This window comes from Sminthopsis crassicaudata, chromosome 1, assembly GCF_048593235.1.
Source record: "Sminthopsis crassicaudata isolate SCR6 chromosome 1, ASM4859323v1, whole genome shotgun sequence".
Lineage (NCBI taxonomy): Eukaryota > Metazoa > Chordata > Mammalia > Dasyuromorphia > Dasyuridae > Sminthopsis > Sminthopsis crassicaudata.
The window spans coordinates 692,287,058-692,312,473 of NC_133617.1; the positions used below are offsets into that span (position 1 = coordinate 692,287,058).

At 38.5% G+C, this 25,416-nt stretch overlaps 1 protein-coding gene across 15 annotated transcripts in view; it reads left to right on the forward strand.

Annotated features, from left to right (window-relative positions):
- Positions 1 to 25,416, forward strand: part of WNK2 (WNK lysine deficient protein kinase 2) — a 363,168-nt gene that overhangs the window by 106,973 nt on the left and 230,779 nt on the right. For 3 of the 15 annotated variants that reach the window (XM_074283639.1, XM_074283649.1, XM_074283650.1), the window contains exon 1: positions 24,181 to 24,768. The exons of the other annotated variants lie outside the window; for them this stretch is intronic. The gene's annotated coding sequence lies outside the window, so the exon portion shown is untranslated. Of the gene's footprint in view, positions 1 to 24,180; positions 24,769 to 25,416 lie in introns of those variants that run through there. 15 annotated transcript variants of the gene reach the window in all.

Consider the following 25,416-nt stretch of genomic DNA (forward strand, 5'->3'; position numbering starts at 1 on the left):
ATATTCGATTATCATATTTATGTTAATGACTCTTGCATTTATCCATCTAGGCCTAATATGTCTGTACATCTCCTATGTACACTATGTCCAAAATAGAACTCAGTATCTTTAACCTGACACTTGAACTTGGCTCTCCTTCTCACTTCCCTATTTCTTTTTAGATTGGATTCTTAGAAGTGGAGAGAAGTGGTGATGGTTAAAAAGAGAGAGTAGATGAAATGTTAAAAGGAAAGTATTCAGTGCCAAAATAAACATTTTACTTTTTAGGAAGGACCTGAATCTTAAAATAGCTTAACAGCTTAAAAAGTGGTAAGGAAAAACAAAGAACTTGTCTTTGGAGTATCAGCTGCATTCCTACCTTTGTCTGAAACCACTCATCTGCATAAGACCCCAAAAGGCCTTCCAGAAGTATAACAGAATGAATCAGGATTAATTACCATAAGATGAGATGGAGTTTTTCAATGAGAAAACTGGCTATGAACCTTCTAGGTTCCTGAATTGAGGAATAGAGAGCCCAGACCTCTCCCCAAGCCTTCGAGGATATGAGGAACCTCAAAACTCAGAAGCAGCTAAGTGGTTCAATCATGGTGCTATACCACTGGGTCTGCAATAAGAAAAATCTGAATTTAAATCCACCCTTAATTGTTAATTTTGTGCCTCAGTTTCCTCAACTATGAAATGGGGATAATAACATCCACTTCATAGGGATGTTAGGAAGATTAAATAAGATAGTATTTTTAAATAATTTAACACATAGTAGGTAATTAATAAAGGCTTTTCCCCTTACATAGGCTCTAAGGGAGTCATGGAAGCTTGTCAATCCTCAAGTATCATTGTCATAAAATGGGGATAACGTCCACTTCATAGAGATGTTGGGAAGATTAAATAAGATAATATTTTAAAATAATTTAGCACATAGTAGGTATTTAATAAATGTTGGTTTTTTTCCCTCTTCCATAGGCTCTGAGTGAGTTACTGAGGTTTGTTAATCCTCAAGGGTCATTGTCATAGTCAAAAAGAAAGTCCAGACACTCCAGTTGAAAATACAACAAGAAGATTCTAGTTTAAGATTATCGTGGTCACCCAATCCAGTACTCCATTCACACTCCAGTGAATGAAGGTGGCAAATGAATGCAGCTGCTCATTCTAATAGACTTAGGATGGAAAATGCCATTCCTTATCCAGAGAGAGACCTGTGGAGACTGAATATGGATAGAAGCATACATAGTGTTTTTCAGTGTTTTCACTTTTTGTTTGTTTTTTTTTTTTCTCTAGTATGTTTTTTCCCTTTTGGTCTGATTTTTCCTGCATATGACAAACATGAAAATATGTTTAAAAGAATTGCACAAATTTAACCTGTATTAAATTACTTGCTGTCTTGGGGAAGGGGGAGATAAAGTAGGAAGAAGAGAGAAAAATTGAGAACACAGATCTTTACAAAAATAAATGTTGAAAACTATCTTTACATGTATTTGGAAAATAAAATACTATTGAAAATGTTTTTTAAAAAAGAATGCAACTGCCCACTGAAGAGCAGGCTAAAGGAATCCAGAAGATTGACCTATTCAGCAGATCCAGGGGCAGAGAAACTTGCCTGGTCAAGTCTGACTGCAGCTGCCCAAGGGCAGGGTAGCTGTCCACATTCAATCCAGAAACAGCTATGCCTAATAGCTCAACAACCTGCCTGGGCCAGTAACTAAGCTCATAAAGGCATCAGAACATGAGCCAAAAAATCTGTTCCCCCCAACCCACCAGTAGTTTGACCAAACTGGTACAGTGGATAAAGCCTTGATTGGGCCTGGAGTCAGGAAGATCAGAATTGAAATCTGGTCTCACACTCTAGCTATGAGAAAATGGGCAAGTGACATATGCTCTGGATCTCTGTTCATGCATTTAAAAGGGGGTGGGGGGGCTCTTTACAATGCTTTCCAGCTGCCAAAGTGATTTTTTTTTTTTAAAACATAGGGCTGATCCTGCTCAGTGACCTACAGTGGCTCTCTATTATGTCTCCGATCATTTACAAAGTCCTCTTCTGTTTTGAATGTAAAGTTCTCCCTTCCTATCTTTTCAGTCTTCTTATCCTTGAGTCCCTTTCATAAACTCTATAATGCAACTACTAGCCTATAGACGACTCCTCTCATTTGCTCTCTCCTTAGCTGATGAATATTTGTTATTTCTTATGGTGCATTAACATCCCATTGATAAATCACATCTGTTTTGTTTATTTTATTCCCTAATTATTGCATAAACATTTTGTTTCCACTTTTTTTAGTGCCACAGAGCATATTGCTATCAATATTTTGGGGAAATATGAAATTTCTTTCTGTCTTTGGCTCTCAAATATGTATCTCAGAGATACCACTCTGGGTCAAAGAGTATTAACAGTTTAGTCACTTTTCTACCGTTGTTCTAAATTATTTTCCAGAGTGCTTGGGCTAATTTTCAACTATACCAACATGACTTTCCAGCCTTTGTTTTCATTGTTTCTTTTCATGCCTTCTGAGTTCCAGCCAAACTGGAGTATTAGCTGTCCCCTGAACTCAGCATTCAACCTTCCACCTCTTTACATTTCCACAAGCCATTCCCCATACCTAGAATTCATTCCTTCCTTGTCTCTGCCTCTTAGAAGTATCTTCCTCTAATTCAGTTCAGATATAGCCTTCTCTAAGGAGAGTTCCTGAGTCCTCCTCTCCCTCTACAGATTATATCTACATCTATGTCTATCAAAATAATCTACACGGTTATATAACATACAAGCAGATAAATATAAGATAAATCTGAGGTAAATCTACATGTCTAGGTAGATGTAGATATCTCTGTACATCCTTCGATACATAGATATATTTATTTTTGGGAGTATGCTTGAGGGGCAGTGCATTTCTTCTACATGCTATCAGGTCAAGCCCTTATATTCCCCTCAAAACCAGTTATCTTACCACTACACACCTGTCAGACTGGCTAAGATGACAGGAAAAAATAATGATGAATGTTGGAGGGGATGTGGGAAAACTGGGACACTGATACATTGTTGGTGGAGTTGTGAAAGAATCCGGCCATTCTGTAGAGCAATCTGGAACTATGCCCAAAAAGTTATCAAACTGTGCATACCCTTTGATCCAGCAGTGCTTCTACTGGTCTTATATCCCAAAGAGATACTAAAGAAGGGAAAGGGACCTGTATGTGCCAAAATGTTTGTGGCAGCTCTTTCTGTAGTGGCTAGAAACTGGAAGATAAATCATCAATTGGAGAATGGTTGGGTAAATTATGGTATATGAAGGTTATGGAATATTATTGTTCTGTAAGAAATGACCAGCAGGAGGAATACAGAGAGGCCTGGAGAGACTTACATCAACTGATACTGAGTGAAATGATCCAGGAGATCATTATATACTTCAACAACAATTCTGTATGAGGATGTATTCTGATGGAAGGGGATATCTTTGACAAAGAGAAGATGTAACTCAGTTCCAATTGGAACACTGTGAAATGAGCGTAAACTGTTTGCATTTTTGTTTTTCTTCCCGGGTTATTTTTTACCTTCTGAATCCAATTCTTCCTGTGCAACAAGAAATTTGGTTCTGCACACATATATTGTATCAAGGATATTCTATAACATATTTAATATGTATGGGAATGCCTGCCATCTAGGGGAGGGAGTGGAGGGAGGGAAGGGAAAATTCGGAACAGAAGTGAGTGCAAGGGATAATGTTGTAAAAAATTACCCATACATATGTACAGTAAAAAAAAAAGTTATAATTATAAAATTAACAAAGACCAGTTATCTTGCCAATATTACATAACCAATAATTAGTAATCCCAACATCATTTTAACCAGTATTTTCCCTGATACCCTTAATAACCAATTGACATGAATTAGCTTGTTTAATGGGATATTTATTGAAAATATATGGAAAGGACACAGATATAAACTCCCACCCTTAACCAGGACACACTCTCCATTTGATCACTACCATTCTTGGGAAGAATGAGCTCAGTCTTAAAGTGACAAATTCACTTCTGAATGTGTTATAGTTAAAGAATTGGTCCTGCTCTTGTTTATAACACAGTGTTTTGACCACCTGGTTGATTTAATGATGAACTGAGTCACATAGTTTTTAGTACAGGGCTATATCAGTTCTTCATTTGGTTTAGCTACAGCAATCTGAGCAATGGACTTCCCATGCTGGACTTCTTGTGGCTTTCCTGATCTTTGAAAGCCCCCAAGTCCAATATTTCTTTTCCTAAGATTAGGGACAGAAAAACAGCATAGTGATATGTTCATGGACCATATGGCAGCTGTGTAGGGAGGTTGCCCCTCCTAAATAATTACCTCTCTCTCCAACCAGAGATCTATTGCGTTTCTCCCTATTTACTAGAAAAAGCTACCAGTGACTTCCTCCATTGGAGCCTTAGTTCAGAAGCCAATTAAAAGTTTTTCTTCACCATGCAATAAGTAAACAGGGAAACAGTTACAGAATGGCTCAACATGCTCTGAATCAGGATCAGGGCCTTTCTATGATTTGTCACCACGCATTTTTTAATAATATTTATTTTTTTATACAAAAATTTTATGCATAGGTAATTTTTCAGCATTGACAATTTCCCACTCTTTCCCCCAGATGGCAGGTCGACCAATGCACGTTAAATATGTTAGAGTATAAATTAAATACAATATATGGATACATGTCCAAACAGTTGTTTTGCTATACAAAAAGAATTGGACTTTGAAATAGTGTACAATTAACCTGTGAAGGAAATCCAAAATGCAGGCGGACAAAAATAGAGGGATTGGGAATTCTATGTAGTGGTTCATAATCATCTCCTAGAGTTCTTTTGCTGAGTGTTGCTGGTTCAGTTCGTTACTGTTCTATTGGAACTGATTTGGTTCATCTCATTGTTGGAGAGGGCCACGTCCATCAGAATTGATCATCAAATAGTATTGTTGTTGAAGTATATAATGATCTCCTGGTCCTGCTCATTTCACTCAGCATCAGTTACCAGGCATTTCTGAAAGCAGTGTCCTGAAATCATAAAAAAGGAAAAAGGATCCACATGTACAAAAATGTTTGTAGTAGCTCTTTTTGTGGTACCAGAGAATTGGAAAATTAATAGATCTATCGATTGGGGAATGGCTGAATAAGTTGTGGTATATGAAGATAAGGGGATATTATTTTTCTATTAAAAAATGATGACCAAGCTAATTTTAGAAAAAACCTGGAAAGATTTACATGAACTAATGCTGAGTGAAACAAGCAGAACCAGGAATACTTTATACACAATAACAGCAAGAAGGTGCAATAACCAACTATGAAAGACTTGGTTCTTCTCAGTGGTTCAGTGATCCAAAGCAATCCCAATAGACTTTGGATAGAAAATGCCATCTGTATCCAGAAAAAGAACTATGATTGAATGTAAATCAACAGATGCTATGTTCACTTCTTTTTTCTATTTTTTCCCTCTCCCATAGTTTTTCCCTTTTGCTCTGATTTTTCTCTCCCAACATGATTCATAAAGCAATGTGTATTAAAAATAAATAAACTAAGTGGAAGAAAGCAGTGTTCCTAAGTATTTTTATGAAGTTAGCATCAAATAAAATAGACTTGATATAATCAAATGATTGGGTCCCATTGACCAGTCCTCTGTTACCCTAGCACAATGCCTTCCACATAGTAAGCTATTCATAAATGTTTGTTGGTTCAATTTCAATTGCTGACACAGAGTTCTTAAAAGTGAATATTCCTGTAATATATTTCAAAGGGATATGAATCGGACTTATGATTTCATTTGCTGTAGAAAGATCCCCATGAGGAACTTCCTCTATTAATACAGGTCAGCATCTTTTCAGCAACTTATTCTTAGAGGAGTGTCTAGAGAACCGAGAGGTTAATCACAGAGTATGCATCAAAGATAGAATTTGATCTCCAGTGTTCTTGAGTCTAAGGCTACTATTTTAGTCACTATGATACACTGTCTTATATTTAATAGTTATAATGAATAATAAAGGTTGTTTCATTTTTTGTTAGAACTTTTAAAATTCTTTTTTAAAGCAATCTGTCAATTGTGCTCCAAAGATACAAAAAAAAATCTTAATTTATTCATACAGACCCTACTGATTCAGAATGTGTGATTATGCTGCGTTAGAAATTATCTCTGCTTATTAAAATTCTTTCTTTATAGATTTCACAAATAAGATTATATATATAGAATATTCAAAATTCTTCATAGGACAACCAGTTTTCACATCTCCCTACGCATTTTAGAAACACCTCTTTACAGATCATTGATGTATTTATTGCAAATCATCCTTAACTATTAATTTAAATAGATAACTTAAAGACTTCTCATTAGTACTAGGTTTTAGTTCCCATTATTTTTATGTCTGCCTAAATACCAAAAGTTCATTTTTAAAGAATTCTATAATTCATACTTTAGCAACTAGTGTTAATAGAACATACATGTACTGTACTTTATAATTAAGAAATATACTTCCTTTATATCTACTCTTTGAGGTACAATCATTTTTCCTATCTTACTCATAAAGAAATTGAAACTCAGAGTTAAAATGGCTCTTCCAGAGTGTGGAAGCTCAAACCTGAGTATTTTAAATCCAAACCTATCACTCTTCCCATATTCACACATTTTCTTGGTCAGTTGGTATTACTGAGATTTATTCTATCAGTATTTTTAGAACACTGATTTAGATTAGAATTAGATTTAGAATAGAACACAAGAGGAAAGTAGAAAGGAACCAATAAGAATCTAGAAATATAAGTAAGCTAAACATCTAGTCTTATGACATTACAGATACCCATTTTTTGCTGCTCATAGGAGGAACTTGGAATGATGCCATTGGAGGAAAAAAAACCAATAACTGACTATGCTGAAGACAATGTTAAATGAGAAAAAAAATTACATTCAGATTCAAAATGATTTAGTTCCTCTGGTGTTTCTAATATAAACTCAGTTAGAGCTAATCCCCAGTCTATGTGAAGCAAGCTGGGTGAAAATTGGAAGTAGTTTCTTTAGACTGTCAAGACTCCTAGTTACGGCCTTAGTCAGAATCTCAGTATTATATAAAAGGAGGTTACCTGGTTCATTTGCAGAATAGCCCCAGGACTCAATTCAAACTGATGTTTATGCTCCAATTGGAAATATACTTGGTTGTTCAGAATCTGCTTTTATACAAGTGCCAAAATTGGATTTTATCCCTATCTGCTTAATGCACAGTTACTTCTTTCTGTTGTCGTTCAGTTATTTCAGTCATGTCTGATTCTATGATCTCATTTGGGGTTTTCTCAGCAAAGATACTGGACTAATTGGCCCTTTCCTTCTCCAGCTCATTATATAGATGAGGGAAACTGAGGCAAACAGGGTTAAGTGACATGCCCAGAGTCATACAGCTAGTAAATGTCTTAGGCCAGACTTGAATTTGTGAGTCCTACTCCATCCACTGAAGCTTCACCAAGCTGTCCCAATCCCTTTTTTAGCCACGTCAATTTATAGTGTCCCAAAAGTCTTAGCACAATAATTTAATAATTTAGGGGACAGCTTTATTTATCTGTTTCTATCTACAAGTATATGACTTGTCTCTTCTTGGTGGAAATAAGGAAGAATACCCTGGAATTGCAGCATCTGAATGGAGGGGATGTTGTAAGTCAAATAGCCCAGACCCCTCATTTTACAGATAAAACCCAAGGAGATTAAGTGATTTGCCCAATATCACTAAGGCAATAAGTGTCAGGACCGGGATTCAAATCCATATCTGTGACTCTATATCTGGCAGGCTTTCTACTATATTTCCCTGGGTGGGGAGGTGGAAGAATAGCCCCCAAAATAGTCTGAGCAAAAACTTGCTTCCATACCAAAGCCTCCTAGATAGATGGGGAAGTACAGTGGACAGAGCATTTAGCTTGAGAGTCAGGTAGGCCTGTCTCATAAACTTACTTGCTATGTAACCTTGGCAAGTCATTTCAGTCTCCATTTCATAATCTCCAAAGTAAGTAATTCGAATTAAGAGCCTCTAAAGATTTTTCCAGGTCTAAATTAATCATCTTAGATTGGCAAGGGAAGGACCTAGAGAAAAAATATCTATTAAACTAAACTCTAAAAATCAGCAGCCTTGTTTTTTTTTTCACCCAATATCTCAACTGTGTATTGAGGATTGTTTTCAATTTGTTTTATTTTATCTTATTTTATTTTTTTAAGATGGGGGAGGGGTGCCATACTGTATTCATTACTGAGCCACAGCTTTATTTTCTGGGAAGTTATTTCACTGATCCTGTTGAAAACAAATAAAAATCCTCATTATCCGGAACAACCTATTCCTTCGTCCTCTTGTTTCCTGATATGATCTGCCTTTGCCAGGTCATCTGGTAATGTAGAAATCCAATATCATTTTTTTTAAAGTGAGGTATAAATGCTTCATTGTAAAAAAAAAAAAAAAAAAAAAAAAAAAAAAAAAAGACTGATGAAGGGTTTCATAGATGAGACTACTGACTTCAGAACTGACTAGTTCCCCACCATGCCACTTGGTGGAGCTTAGAGATTTATGTTACCAAGTACATTATCTGACATATTGGGGGGCAGGGGGGAATTCCTGGGGTCAAGAAAAAGACTTCCATCACATTTGTCACTGGGACTCTGAGAAATCAGAAATCTGTATGAATTCTCTACATTGAAACAGACCTCTCAAAAATAGGAGAGCTAAATGATTCACTTACTAATATGTGATTCCCTCCTGAGCCCAGTAAAAAAAAACTATGATGAGGGCCTGTTACAGGGTAGGATAAATGGCAGAGGAATGGGACATATAAATCTTATATGAATCTTAATAAAGAATCTTAATGTGGAATTAAAAGAACTTGACAATATTTTGATGAGTAGGGAGGGAGGTGTAGATAAAAGAGAGGAAAAAATTGGAGAATGAGATTTAAGTTGTAAGTCTGACTGACTAGGAGCATGGTAGTGTCCTCAACAGTATTATGGAGGCTAAGAAGAAAAAAGGATTGTTTGGGGATTTGGGGGGGGGTAGAGGGGATGAGTTCAGTTATAAATACTAAATACTAAATGTGCGTGATAGATAAAGCCTATGGCTAGCTAGCGTACATGGGCTTGACCCAATCTTGGGAAAACATCTCCCAATTATCACTTGATCAATCTCAGAATTTACTATAAGAAAATATATGAATATAATTCAAATATAGGATACGTCTTAATATCTACAAATATGGTTAAAAGCATCATTATCAGCTTTTAATTATCTCACTAAAAATGCCTTGAGCACATAGCAACCTATAACTTATCAATGTAATTTTTCTCTTCCTATGAGTCCACTCTTTCCCTAGTCCCATAGACTCTTGTAGAGACTTTTTTTTTTTAATCTTTGTGTTAGTATGGAAGCATTCCTATAATCTAACTATCCTCCCAAAAGACTCATGGGTATTAGTCTCATAGTACTACACCAAGTAATTAATTCCTCTGAAAGTAAAAATGAACACAAAGTTACAAGAGAAACAACTTCCTTTCCTGTTGAAACTTCACTAAGTAACTCAAAATAGTGGAAGAGAGAAAAGTCTTGGTTTTTTTGGTCTCCTATATCATGGCTTTAATCCCTGCTTTCTCCTTCTACCTCTTCAGGTCATGTACAGGGTCTTCTCTCTAAGAGGGACACTGCCTGATAAATAACTTGTTATGACTGTCTAGAATGTTAAGTCTGAGTTCCTCTGATTTTCTTAAGAGTCTGGTCCCTTTCTCCCTACAAGGAAGCCTTCCCAGAACCTATTAATTCTAGTGCCATCCCTCTGTTATTTCCAATTCATCCTATATATAGCTTGTTTGTACATGGGTGTTTGTGTATTTTCTCCCCCATTAGGTTGTCATATCTTTGAAAGTAGACAATGGCTTCTACCTTTTTTTGTATAGGCACAGTGTCTGGTACATACTATGAACTTAAAATGTTTATTAAAGAAACCATTAATTACTCCTGATGCCATAATACTTATACAATGTCTATCTCTGTTTCTATCTGTCACACACACACACACACACACACACACACACACACACACACACACACACACACACAACCGAGTGCAAGTATCCAAGGTCCACTCTCAACTACAATTCACTCCATTTTTATAGAGCTAGCATGAGAGGATCATTCCCACAAAAGTCCGAGCCAACCAGTTTGTCCCCATTTGATTCACAATAAGTCCAGAAACATTTAAATGGATATAACCACAACTTGCATTGGCAGGTATAATCAAAGTCCCAAACAAAGGCTCACATCCTTGTTAATTCAAGTCGACCTGGGAACTTCTCTGACCAGATTTCTACATGTAGTTCAAAGGAAGAAGTTCTTCCTGCGCTAAGGTGATTTTTAAGGGCGAAAGAGAAGTTTCCTGAAAGAGGCTTTGATCTTGATCTTGAAGGATCCATAGGATTTAGTTGGGGAGAAAGGAGGAGGAGGAAGGAGATTCCAGGCAAGAACAAGTGCAAATACAAAAACTTAAAATTGGGAATGAGTGTGGTGTGCCTCATGGATAGTGAAGAATCCATCCCAGGACATGAGATCTTAATATAAACATGATGCTTTACAGACACAGAAAGTGTTCTTACTACCTAGGATGACCATGTCCCAGCACATTTCTGGTACAATTGATCATCCAAATCCCGAGGATTTAACTAAACAACACCTTTAAGAAAAACATCTTCTAATACTCCCAAATAATAGCAGTTTCTGAGGCAGTTAAAAAAAAAGTTCACTGTAAGATAAAAGTAAGTAAAAGTCAAGGAGGTTAAAAGTAAAAGCAAGAAAGTTCTCTGGACTTTGAAGAACTCCCCAGCAGCTTCTTAGAGTTAACTGCATGTTGGCTTAATCCAAAGGTCCTTACCCTTAATTCTGCTATCAATCTACCTGAGGGCAAGATTAACTGCTCCAGATCTACTCCATCAATTCTACACTCACAGCAATCCCAGTCTGTTTTATGAAAGTATAAAGGAGTCTCCTAAATTGCACCAATATTGTGGTCTGTAATGTTCAGTGATATTTCTCACTCGCCACGAAATCTCAACACCAAATATTCATTTTCCATTTCAGGCAATCTACTTTTCTAATTTTCAATGGGAAAGGATATTTTCCTCCTAGTTATCATGTTTCTCTTTATATTAGATTCTCTTTTTTGGTAGAACATGTTCTAGGTCCCAGGAGACCAGAACTGAAAACAAAGAACAACTATAAACCAACTTCTCTCTTGCTCTAGATCTTGACCAACCAAGCTGAGCCTGCCCCTGACTATAGAATAAGATAAAATGAGTGATTGAGATCAAGTAGGCCTCTCATCTGCAAAGACTCTTTCTGAGGACCTCACCTGAATCAATGGAGAGCTCTATATATCTATTAACCACTGATTTCTAATTGCTTCCTATTGTGCTTTCCATTGGAGAGCAACTGGTAATCTCAGGATGGGGAGACAGCATGCTATTGCAATGGAGAGAGTGTTGGATTGGGAGTCTGAAAAGCCTGAGTCAACATCCTGGCTGCGGCCTGTATGAACTTGGGCAAGTCAACTTTCTGACATTCAATTTCCTCAAATGAAAATTGGGCATTGGAGTAGATGATTTCAAAGGTCCTTTCATCACTAAATTTGTGTTCCTATGTTTGGCTCAAAGATAGATAGATAACCAAACCAGGGGTATACTTGAGCCCATTTTAACTGGCTCATGAAAGCTAAAGGTCAAATTATCAGTGTGAACATATATACCTCAGAAAACACAAATTAGGATTTGGTTTATTGTTTTGTTGATTGCCTAGACTTAGAAAAGTGGTGAAGAAAATGTTAATAAAACAGATAAAAGTTAAAAGTGTGTGCAAATATATCAGAGAGCCACTTGTTAAACATTTACTGTCATATCATTGGTTCTAATTCAAGGCTGAGAAGTTGGTTTATTTTTAATGTTTTATTTTTATTTTTTATTACAAGAGTTCTTTACAGAAAAAGAAAGACAATATGGGTTAGTAGAAAGAATACTAGAATTGGGGTCAGAGATTCTGAGAGTACATTCTGGCACTCACTTATTACCTATATATCCTTGAACAAGTAATTTCTCTTTTATGGATATCATTTTCCTTCTCTGTAAAATGAGAAGCAAGATTATGTACATCCTTCCCATACATAGATCCTATGGTTATGTTTCAATAGAGCCATAAGATGCAATTCCAGCCCTAACTGCTTTTAAACTAGAAATTCCACTCACGGTCTTGGTCAGTGTCCAGAGCTTTTACTGGGAACTCAACAACTTGTGCACCCAAAACAACTACTATAAACATTTGTGGAAAGTAGCATGAAGTTTGCCCCCCTCTTCAAGGGTAAAAAAGATCTCACGTGGGAAAAACAAAGGCCTTGGGACACCAGTTGCCAGGCTGCTACTGGGCTGGCTGACAGCCATGCAGTGGGGGAAGGGAAGGAGGGAAGGAGTAGGATAGGGTAGGAGGAGATGCTCACTCTCAATTCTCAATGTCTTATCTGGCTGCTACCAGTTTTAAGGAATTATTCCCCCCTAACAAGGAGCTAAACTCAGATTATTTCCATGCTCCTAAAAGACTACTTTTAAATTATTGGTAGCTTAATCTAGTCTTCCCCTTTTGTTATGGGTCTGAGTATGTTTAGCACTTTCCCCTGCATTACTAACGCCTGAGGATAATAGGAACGCTGCTAAGAAAACATTCTTGCCCTATTCTGCTCAACTTGCTTTTCTTTTTAAAAATGAACAAAAACGTCATTCACCCACTTGCCTTTTTCAGTCACTCATAATTACATTTTCCCCCCTTAAAACCAGGGATTTGCTAGCATCAAATATAAAGACCAAGTCTCCTCATACCTTCTCTATTTTTGTCCTTCATCACAACATTGACCTTTGTGTGTTACAAAAAAGGAAGCAGCTTAGAGAGCCTGTCCACAGAGATCTGCAATAACATTTTAGAATTGGAAGAGCCTTTAGAGCTTACCTAGCCTGCCTCCCTCATTGTCAAAGTGAGAAAATTAAGGCCTAAGGAAGGAAATTTGTTTTTTTCAAAGGTAACCCAGCAATGTACGTGTAAAGCCAGGAATAGAACGCTGCTGGGCCAGGAGACCTTCCCATATTCTGTGTGCCTGATCCCACTTCTGCCTTCTCTTCTCCCTGTATGAGGCCTTAACATTTTCATGTTGCTTTCAGATAGCCAAGTTTGCCTTTGCTCAAAAGTTCTAACCCTTCAGTGACCTCCTTAGTAAAAAGTCTTGGGGCTATCTGTCTCTCAGTGTCAGCTCTAATTCATCAGCTTCCAAGATGGATCTGTCTGTTTCTCTTATATCTTAACTTTCACTGGATAGTGATACTATTGTCTCCCAGCCCTATCAGCTTTGAGATGAGAAAAGCAGTGCTAGATTTAGCAGGATGCTATGAAGCTTCCTAATATTAACAGTTTTTCTCCTTTGACCTCCCCCTCTTCTGTGTTGCAATATTCCTTGTCCAGCTTCTTTGCGTTGATCCTATTTTTATAGACTTTACATTGAGCTCAGAGTGACTACCATATATGTGAATCACCTGGCTACAGAACACTTCCATATGATTGGTTCTAATATATCAACAAGAAATGAGACAGGAGAACAATGCCTGCATTGTGTAAGGATATTACCTGGTTTAGATGTGTTGTTAGGTGGAAGACAGAAGTCTCAAGGGCTGTGTTTGCCCTTGAGGAACCTAAACTCCAAGCTTAACTCATTCCGTTCTCAAATTCTTAACACATCATAACATGTCAGAGGTTGACAAGGTCTGCTTTGTCTTCCAAATGTTGCCTTCCTAGGGGTAATTCAATTAGTGTTTCCAAGCAAAGTTCCTCATGCTATCTCTTCCCTTTTCTTCCCCCCTCCAAAAAAACAAAACAAAACTAAACCCCTAAATTATTAGAAGAATGGAAGAGGGAAGGACTATGCATATTTTGGAAAATTCGTACAACAATTTTAATAGCATCAAATTATTTTTTTTCTTTCTGAAAAAGTAATTTGCCATAATGGACAGGAATCTAGATTTAAAGTGAGGACACTTGGATCTCATTTTGACATTTGTTACCTGTGTGATCCTAGTCAAATTACTTAAGCTCTCTGTGCCTGTTTCTTCAATTGTAAAATGAGATTGTTAGGACTAGGGTGGACTCTGAGGTTCCTTCCAACTCTAAACCTGGGAAAATGGGAAAATGAGTTTTCCATTTCAATATGGCAGTTTTGCCACAGCAAAATTATCTTCAATTAGGAATAATTAGCACCTCGACTACTATACTATTTCCCATATCCAACCTTCAATGCAATTGGTATTAAAGATTTCAACTGTCATACCCCAGGACTTCATCCCGAAGGTCTTTTCTGATTATTCTTAGTTCAGTCATTCAACAAATATTAATTAAATAATTATTATGTACAGAACTTTGTTCTTGGTAGTAGGAGAGATATCAATTGAGATCCCTGACCTCAAGTCTAGTAAAAGCATAACACATGGATACCAATACATAAAAAATATGCCCAAGAAAATATGGATAAAGTATTATTAGTAACTGGAGGAATGAATTATCTCTGGTAAGGCTTTATGAAGGAGATGACATCTGAATTGGGTCATGGAGAATAAGATCGTGGCAATTTCAGCTTTTGGTGAAGAAAGCGTAGTAGAAAACAAGGAAAGGGGGGAAAAAATAAGGAATGAAAATTATTTCAGTAATTTTGTAAAAACTGGACATGTTTCCAATAATGAAAATATAAGGTACTACTCCTTTTCTGTTTGGGTATTTTATTTGCTAAAAAAAAAAATGGGCAAGAAAAGGAAATATGGGTGAGAAAAGCAGCTGGAGATAGTGCTAGGAATGTGAGAAAAATAGTGCCTCAATTAAATGTATTGAGAGGACTTTTGTGAAAGCAACCTAGAAACAAAATCACTGACTGAAGGTGTAGGGTAATGTAGTGTATTAGCTACATCTCATTTACATATGACCATTTTCAACGATTTGAGGATTAGAACTGAGAAACTAAAAATCAAAGAGCTTTTTGATGATGACCAGAAAAGTGCATGTTGTTGGTTTGTATGACACTTGCTAGAATTCTGGATTGGGGTCTCCACCTGAATTGGAGATCAGACACTACAAATGAGGGCCTGATCTGAGAGGTTAGAGAATGAGATGAGATGCTCAAGATGGGAAGAAGGAAAATCCACAGTTAAAGAGGGAAGCACCAAAGGAGAAATACTAAAGCAGAGGAGAAAGCTTCTTGGGTAGGTTCCTGCAAGCTGTTTTGATTGGAGAAGAGCTCTGAAGTTGCTGGGAGCTCATTGGACAAAGTAGAATCCCTCCTGCTCTGTGAAGTTAAAAAGGCTTGTCAGTCACCTTTAAAAACTGTAGATGGCACTAAAGAGTAATAAAGATTAACCCAGCTAACCTCATGGAAGGAAACCTGATGGGTGGGAAAAGCACTAGAGTATAAAGGAGAGAGGAAGGAAGGGAGGAAAGGAGGTTCAGTTCCAGCTCTACCTTTGCTGCTGATAAGTTGTGATTCCATGGGCAGGTCATTAATCCCCTCTGCATCTTCATGACCTCTTCAGAAAAATAAGTGGGTTGGATGTGGTTATGAGCTGAATCAGAAATGGAATGAAATGAATCACATCTTAATGTCTCTAACAGTTAAATAAGGAGGTTTACTTAGCATGGAAAGAATACTCAGTAAAGACACAGAACTGATTTGGTTGGACCAAGCTTCCCTAACATTGTATTGGCCGTGCTGCTTTGGTGATCTGAAGTTTGAGGGAGAAATTGCTTAATTCCCATAGACTTGCAACCAGAAAACTGGTACAAGCCTTATTTAATTAAGTCTTATGGATAGTTTTAATGGCTAGACTAGCTTTCAGAGGTTCCTATCACAGAACAGATGATCTACAAGTTCTCTATCAGGTCCAACATTCTACTATTTTATTTCTATATTCCTTTCTTTCCTACTCTAGTATTTTATTTTTTTCCAATTACATGCTAAGATAGTTTTCAAAATTTACTTTTATAAGATTTTTATTTTTCTCCCTCCTTTCTTTCTTCCCCCACCCAAGATTGCAATCTAATATGTTATACATGTATAATTATATTAAATATATTTCTACACTTAATATTCCTTTCTTTCATTTTAAGATTTCTTAGGAGAGAAGAAACAGCCCAGAGAATCAAAAAATTAAACACTCCATCAAAAAGAAGGGTTATACATATTTAACATGTATTGGTCAACCTGCCATCTGGGGTGGGGGAAGGAGGGGAAAAATTAGAACAAAAGGTTTGGCAATTGTCAATGTTGTAAAATTACCCATGCATATATCTGGTAAATAAAAACTATTAATAAAAAAAAAGAAGGGTTATAACATTAAAAGAATTAGTTTCATGTAACAACTGTCTTTACTTTTATGAAATACCCACTGGTTAAAGGGCATAACATTTAACTTTAGAGAACTAAAAATGGAATGGGACATAGATCCTGACCTCAAAGAGTTTCTGATCTTGGAGGAAAGATTTCATTAATCTATTAAAAAGTGCTTTGGAAATTATAAAGTTCTATAAAATGGGAACTTTTCTTTTTATGTAGATAGACTACACTTCCATGAGATAATTGGTCTTAGTTCTAGAACGTCTTCATTTTATTGATAATAATAATAATAATAACTGGGGTTCATAATGCTGTCTCAAGGTTTGCCAAGTATAATATATGTCCCATTTTGTTTACTCCTTACATCAACCCTGTGAAGAAGGAGGGATATTTTAGGATTATTTTAGGGATAAGAAAAGTGAGGCTATTAAAAAGTCATTTGCTCAAGGTCATAGAAGGAGTAGAGAGAAAAATAGAATCATGGGACTTTTGAGCTGGAAAGGCTGGCAGAAGTTATTTACTCCCTCTCTCTCATTTTACAAGGGAGAAACTGAAGAGGCTCAAATAAAACCTAAGAAATAAAGTTGATCCTGAAAGATCTTAGATGGGATGCATTGTTTGTGGTACTAAGGGGGAAGTGCACCTGTAGCAGGAAAGGTGATAGGAGATCTCCTACGATTAAAGGAAGAAAGACAAAGCCCTATAGAAGTGAATGAAGCCAAAATTGACTCCAGTGCGTAGAATTACTCTTGTTGGCTCATTTCCCAGGGGATTTCATTTTACGAACCTATGGAAGGTGAAAAGGGCTGTTATTTACCTTTTAACGCACTATGCAAAGTAAGTAACCGGAAAGATTGAATGTTTCCCAGACAATATAAATCAAAAGGAACCAATGTTATGGTGGAAAATTTGGAGCTGGGTCTCATGTTGATCAAAACAAAGATTTAGGTAAAAGACTGTGAGCAAAAGTGCAAGTATTAGTGTCTCCTTCTGACAGAGAAGGAAACTAGGGAAGGAGAAAGGTGAAGTCATTCCCAAGGTTGCAGAGTTAGTGGAAGAGCTGGCACCAGAGCCCAAGTTTTTTAAACTCTTAGTTCCATACTCTTTTCATTAGACCATAAAAGAGCCAATAACCAAAGTTTCTGAAAAAAAATTATTTATTTCCTTCTTTTTACTTCATTCCTTTATTATTTGTAGACCTATTTTGTAGCTCTTAAGTTTAAATGCTGTCATTTTGGGGGGAAGTGAGAATGATATACTTGAAGGCATTTTGAATTTGGAATGGAGACCAAAGATTCTTGGTTCTGATACTATCTATGTGACCTTGGGAAAGACAATTACCTTTCCTGAGATTAGGTCTCTGTGGAATGAGGGTGATTAAATTTCTATTGTGAGCAAAATGGTTTAACTAACCTGTGCAACAAAAATGTGAATTGTCATCATTAATCCTTAAATGGAAGATGGGTCAGTTTCTATATACTGATACAAAGGAAACCCAAGAAGTCATCTGATCTATTTCAGAATAAAGGCTAAACCTAGACCATTCACAATTTTCTTAAAAATCCCTAGATGTTTATTCCTGAGATTCTTGACACAAATCATAGAAACAGAGGAGATATAGTGCAGCAAGATGAATGCTGGTCTGGGAAACTGGAAGAATTGAATCCTATCTCAGATATTTACTATCAACATGGCCCTGGGCGTCTGTGCCTAAGTTTATATATTAAATAATGGATACAGATAACTGTGCCTACAGAATGAGAGGGCTAAACTTAATGGCTTTTAAAATCCTTTCAAGTTTTAAATCTATGGTCCTATGAACTTTTATTTTTTGAATCTTACTTTCTTCAGTTGTTAAATGGGGAGAGTACCTATAGAACTTACCATATAGGGAAGTAGCAAAATTTCCTTGGACTAATGTATATAAAATTACAAAATACTACTAATTAGTATTTGGGGCTTAAAGGGGCCTTCAGTATATCAATCAGCAAGTATTTATTAAATGACCACTATAAATATCCATTATTCAATCTTGGGCAAGATATGATCTTTCCATGCCTGAAGGTCCCCACCCAGAAGTGAAATAATGAAGACAGATTGTTTCAACATTTATTGAATATCTCAGAGTAGCATGGTGAGCATTATCATTAAGTAATATTTGCTAAATACCTACTTACAAATGAAACATGTTGGGTACAATGATTGTATAAACAGAATACCTGGACCTTGGCCATAAGATGTTCAAAATTATATAGAAGGCACTGAGTGTCCCTGAGGAGATGAAGTCTAATAAAATCAGACAGGACAGCCTGTGGCTTTCTTCTTTTAATTTTAGAAGGTCAGGAAAAAAGAATGAAGATAGAGAAGAGAGGTTAGGTCTGGGGCGACTGTTATAGTAAAGCTGAAAGAAGACAGATGATTTTAGTCCACTATGATACTTGCTAGTTGCATTATTGTGGCCAAGTCATTTGAGCTTTTTTGGATTTTAATTTTAATATCTGTGAAATGCGCAACTTTGTGGCACATGGAGTTATTGTAGGGAGAATGCTTTGTAGAATTAAGAGGTTAAATAAAGGAAAGTTTCTATTATCTTCTCATATTTTCATAGCAGACTATCTAAAAGTGTTTAGTACTGACACTTTTATTTATTTATCTTTTTTTTTTGCTGAAGCAATTGGGGTTAAGTGACTTGCCCAGGGTGACACAGCTAGGAAGTGTTAAGTGTCTGAGGCCAGATTTGAAATCAGTACTTCCTGACTTCAGTGCTGGTGCTCTACCCACTGCACCATCTATCTGCCCCTGATACTTTTATTTAACACATTTTAGTAGAATGTAAAGTCCTTGAAGGTAGGGATTGTTTCAGTCTATGGACCTGTTCTGCTTACCATAGTTGTTGCTTAATGAATAGTTATTGGTATGATCTATAATCAAATCAGAGGATCTCAGTAAAAGGAGATAATTGTGGGGTGATACAAGAAAAAAAAAATTAGAATTATCTGATAATGAGGTCATTTGCCCCACCAAATAGGGTGATGCTTGTCACTGAAGATATCTCAGGCATATTGGGATTATCTGAGTTGTCTGGGAGAATAGAATTGCATTAAATGACCTCTAGAGTCCTTTACTAGTCTTCACTGTAACTCAATTTGTTTGTACTTATTACCCTCCTTGCAAGGAGTCCCTGGGAGTGAATGAGCAATCTAGAATAGTGATTATTAAAGTATGGACCCTGGGAGGATAATGCATAGGTTATGCTAAATTCACTATACAGACATAGTAATGCCATGATTACCATTTATTAGAGGCAAATCTTACTGTCAACTTCCTACTAACTTGTGTCATCTCTTCTTACTCTTACTCCATTCAGCCTAAAAAAATTAATTTATCTCTAGCTCCTATGTGTTAATATTTATTCTGTTCTTTCATTATGTATATGTTTTTGCTAGATTGTAAACTAGGCTGAGACAAAGACAATTTTTTTTAACTTTTTATTCAAAATGAAGCTCTTCATAATGAAGAGCCCTCTAAATGCTTAAGGTCTCATCTTCTCCTTAGGAAGTGATGACACAAAAAGATCTTAAGTTTTTAGAGGTGACAGCTTCGCTGAACTTGATCTTAGAGTTTATATTGTCAGTCCCTTTGGGTTAAATGGTGGCAGGATGAATTGAGGAAAAAAGCTGGAGTAGGAGAAGCTAAACAATCCAGTATTTATTTATTTTTCAACAATCACTTTATAAGATTTTGAGTTCTAAATTTTTTCTTTCTCCCTCCCTCCTGTCCCTCCTCCCCAAGATGGCAAACAATTTGACAAAGGTTATATGTGTGACATTTTTCCACATTGGTCATGCTGTGAAAGAAGAATCAGAACAAAATCAAAACAAAAACAAAACAATACTCAGAATATCATGAGAAAGAAATAACAGTAACAATAATCACGAAGGTGAAAGTAGTATGCTGCAGCAATGTGCATTTGAACTTCATAGTTCTTTCTCTGGTGTAGATTGCATTTTCCATCATTTTTCAAACTGTCTTGCAATCTAGTATTTATTAAGCAATTCCTATGTGCCAGGAACTGTCTAACTGTGTTAGACATACATACAAGTATAAGGAATGCCATAATTCCTCTTCAAAATGTGCTTACATTCTAAGGGGGAGACAAGTATATATGGAAACATATATAAAGTTAATGAATACAAAAACATATACCAAAACAACAAGGTTATTTGAGGAGAGCCCCAATATTTGGTTGGACCAAGAATAGCTTCATGCAGAAAACAGTATTTGAGTTGATCTTCAAGGAGGAAAGGAATTTCATGAGGTGGAGGTAAGGAGAGAGTGCATTCCAGACATGGGGACAGCCAAGAAAAGAATTGGAAGATGGAATGTTGTGAGTGAGGAAGACCAGTCTGGCAAGAATGTAGAGTGGAGAAGGAATAGTGTCCCAGGAGGCTGGAAAAGTACTTGGGGCAATAATTGTAAGGGACTTTATGTGATAAGCAGAGATATAGTTTACTCCAGAGGCACTGGAGTTGGCTCGGTAGAGGAGTCACATCCTCAAATAAGCCTGTAACAAAAGTTACTTCTGCAGCAATATGAAAGATGGATTGGAGTGGGAAGAGACTTAAAGATCAATTAGGAGGCTATTGCAATAATCCAGGGAAAAGGTGCTGAGGGCTGAAAAGTATAGTGGTAGTTGTTTGGTTAAAGAGAAGAGCTTAGATTCAAAAGATGTAATTAAGAAGACAACCCAGACCAAAGTCTTGGACAGAGTTTTAACTCCTTTTGAACTGATTAAAAATTTATCTTTAACAAGAAATGCTGGTACCTAGAGAAATTCATTTGGGGAGAAAAGGAAAGAATAACAGGAAACTAACCCTGGAGACACGACAAGACTACTCTGGTGGTTGGTCACCCAATTCTGTGGCCACAATTCTGCTGTTTTGTAACTTCTAATCACTCTTGCTAAACTTAGTTGTTTTTAAGTTGCAGGAGAGCTAGTGTTGGTCAGTGCCTTTCATATTTGGAGGCCCTATGACAAAATTCCAGTCCTTTCACCCCAGTTATGTTTCTGCTAATATTCTTGTTTTGTTAATATTTTTGTTTTATAAATTCCAAAGTGTTGTTGTAAATACCCTAAATATTGGTCATACTTATATTTCAAATATATATCAAAAAGCTTTTTTGAAGTAAAATACAAATGATTTTCAGACTATTGATCTTATAAGACTTCCTCAGTTTTCATATTATCTAGAATGAAATATCTAAGGATGACAATAATCAATTAAACATTTATTAAGCACCTAATATATATCAATTATTGACTAAACACTAGGGATAAAAAAAGAGGCAAAAGATAGTCCCTGTTCTCAAGGAGTTTTACAATCTACATGAAATAAAATGGATGAAAACCTACTCCTATTGGCAGGGATGGCCTTGGGGCAGTACAATTTTCAGAGGAATTAAAAGGTCTACCTCCTCTCTAAAGAATATTTTGGGATTGCTCCTCCTACCAAACCTAAAATCCCTGAAGATTAAATCTAGAGTGGCTGAGGTCCCGGACAAAGGCCAGATATGGGTGTGTCTAGGAATACCAACTCTGGCTACATCTTTTTTTTTTTTTTTTTTTTTAATTTTTTATTATATATATATATTTTATAATATTATCCCTTGTATTCATTTTTCCAAATTATCCCTCCATCCCTCTATTCCCTCCCCCCGATGACAGGCAATCCCATACATTTTACATGTGTTACAATATAGTCTAGGTACAATACATGTGTGTGAATATCATTTTCTTGTTGCACAATAAACATTAGCTTCAGAAGGTACATGCAACCTGGGCAGACAGATATTAGTGCTAACAATTTACATTCACTTCCCAGTGTTTCTTCTCTGGGTGTAGCTACCTCTGTCCATCATTGATCAACTGGAAGTGAGTTGGATCTTCTTTATGTTGAAGATTTCCACTTCCATCAGAATACATCCTCATACAGTATTGTTGTTGAAGTGTACAGTGATCTTCTGGTTCTGCTCATTTCACTCAGCATCAGTTGATTTAAGTCTCTCCAGGTCTGGCTACATCTTTTGAGAAGAAACTTATCTTTCAGCTTAATCAGACTAGACCTTCCTTGAGTCAGAAAGAAAGTGAAAATTCTGAGGCCTGGAGACCCATACATGGGTGAAAGAGTATGAAATTTCATTCTAGAACCACTGGCTGCTGGAGATTGAAAATGTTCTCAAGACCTAGTCTAAATAATCATTCTCATTTTATATGGGAAGACTTGAGGGACCCAACTCAGGAAATGGCTTGCCCAATGCCACATATAACTTGTAGCCCAGTTGGATGTTTTCTGATTGCAAATCCAGGATTTCTTCTCATTACAATGAAATTTACCTGCTTGGAATAATGGGAAGCACATAGGGCTCATTTTCTAATTTGAGGATGTGAGCTCAAATCTTAGTTCTGCTACTAAATCACAATGTAACCTTGGAAAAAGACACTTAGTCTCAGAGTGCTTCCGTTCCCTCTGGCAAATTAGGGGAGCTCAGTTAGATGACATAGATGGATTTTGGGAGAATTTAAGTTTAAATTCTACTTCAGACCTCGCAAATGGAAAGACATATCTTACTAGTTACATGACCTTAGATAAAAATCTCTCAGCCTGAGTTTTCTTATTATAAAATAGAGATAGTAACAGCATTTGCCTCCAGGGTTGTTGTGACATAAGTTGAGATAACATATATAAAATGTTTCTAAACTTAAAGTGCTACATGAATGCTTTTTGTTGTTGTTCAGTCTCTTATAGGGAATGAATGACTCCATTTGGGATTTTGACAAAGCTGCTGGAGTGATTTGCCGTTTCCTTCTGTTCATTTTGCAGATTAGGAAACTGAGGCAAACTCTTGCCCAGGGTCAGCTTGTAAGAGCCTTAAGGCAGATTTGAACTTAGGTTTTTCTGACTTCAGACCTGGTGCTCTCTCTTCACTGGATCACCTAGCTGCCCTAGCTATAACAGGAACACAAGCTATTATAAAAGTCCTATGATCTCAGTTGCCACTGCTTCCCTAAACATTAGAGAATGGGATTGGGGAGGCCTGAGCTCAGCATTCACTCGAGTCCAGCTTCAAGGAAGGGTGGGGCTGCTGCTTTGTCTGAGCCTGTGGATTGCCAGGTGTAGCCACCAAAGGTAAGTCCATCCCTAGGGTGAAGGAGAGGGTGACAGGCAAGGGCAAGCCACAGTATATGTGTCTTCTTCTTGCTCCAATGCGGAACATTTATTTATTGACCGAAAACAGAATTACTACGAGTATCTTAACCTTGAAGAGGTTAAGGTCTAAAAAGAACAATTCAAGGGAGGAAAACGATAGGGTAGAGTGAGGGTGGGGGTGAGGAGTGAGATTAGAAGAGTTGTGTCTATTTTTCTTCAGAGTAGACGTCTAGAAAACCCTCCGTCCGCACTCATCAGCAATTAAAGGCTAGCGCTAATCTTAGACATTTTGCCTCAGGTACTGGGAGGTTATACTTCTAGGGGAAGGTCTTGAACCCAGCCCTTCCCTACTAGTAGAATTCAGCTTCTCTAGTTCTTAGGCCAGTCCATCTTCCGGGGGAATTGCTAGGAAAAGATTCCGGATGCAGATGATCAGATCTGAGCCCCTCATCCTTCACATTAAGAAAGAGAGTTTTAGGTTAAGTGCTCAAGGTCACACAGGATTCTAACCCAGGCCCTCTATCGCCGATCTGATGCTATTTCCACGACATCCTTCAGGTGACATTGGGGAAAAGCACGGCCGAGCAGTTGCCCCGATTCACAGCGCAAGAGGTGGCTAAGGAATAGGAGGCTCCGGCTGGGGAAGGATAAGACAAGGGGTAGAGAGAAGCCGGGCTCTCGCCCCAAAAGACCACTTCTGGTCCTGCGAAGTAAAAGGGGCCTGAAAAACCAAGCTCCTCCCCTTTTCCCCAGCCCTCCCCCCCCCCCGCACTAGGTGGGGCGGGGCGAGCGGTGGCCCCTCCCTCGCCGCCGTGCCGGGTTGCTTGGGAGCTCGCTGTTCAGTGCGCTCTTTAACCAGCAGCTGCCCCACGCCGCCCCCTCCGCTTCGGGACACCTGGGGCTGGAGGCGAGCGAGCGAGCCGGGAGGCAGGTCCGCAGTGTCCTGCGGGAACTCGGAGACTCCCGGGGCGGGGTCAGGGAGCGCAGCGCCCCGAAGCCGGGGACCAGCGGCGAGGGCAGCAGAGCCCGAGGTGCTGGGGGAGCCGGGACGAGCGGAGCTCGGGACCGCATAGCAGAGCGGGGCGCAGTTGCCCTGTCCTCGGGCCAGCCTGGGAGGATGGAAGACGCCCGCTCGCCCTGTGAGTACCGCAGCTCCTGCGCCCCCTCCCTCCTCCTTTCCCCCTCCCTTTCCCTGTGCTCCTTTCTCCTTCCTTCCCTCTTAGCTCCTCTCCTCCAGCTCTCTGCCTTTGTGTGGGTTTTGCTGCAGCCCCCTCCCCACCCACGGGCCCCAGCGCCCTCCTCCGTCCGTCAGTCCCTCCGCCCTCCTTTGTGGAGCCGCCCGCAGCCTCCGCAGCCGCCCTTGAGCCCGGCCGGCCGCCGCCGCCGCAGCCTCTCTCCCTCGTTGTCTGAGAGAACGCATCTCCTCCAGTCGCCCCTCTTGGGGCCTGGGCTCCAGCCCCGGCTTCGGGGCGCGTCCGAGAAGGGGGGCTGCCCCTCTGGGTTGCTCTGACCTGCTCTCCTCCGGCCGGGCTCCATCGGTGCCCCCCGCCGTGCGCGGGCGCTCAGCTTTGTGTCTCCAGCTCCCCCGCCCCCTCTTCCCCACCCCTTTTTTTTCCTCAGGCTTTGCTTGGTTCCTGGAGCTCTCTGCGGCCGCGGTCCCCTGGAGGCTCCCGGCTAGGGGCCCCGGCTTGGGTGGGGTGGGCTGCGGGGCGGAGGTGCGGTCTCGTGGTCCTCCCTTGCCCCCAGGGCGGGCGGACCGCCTGCCTGCCTGCGCCCGGGCGCTAAGG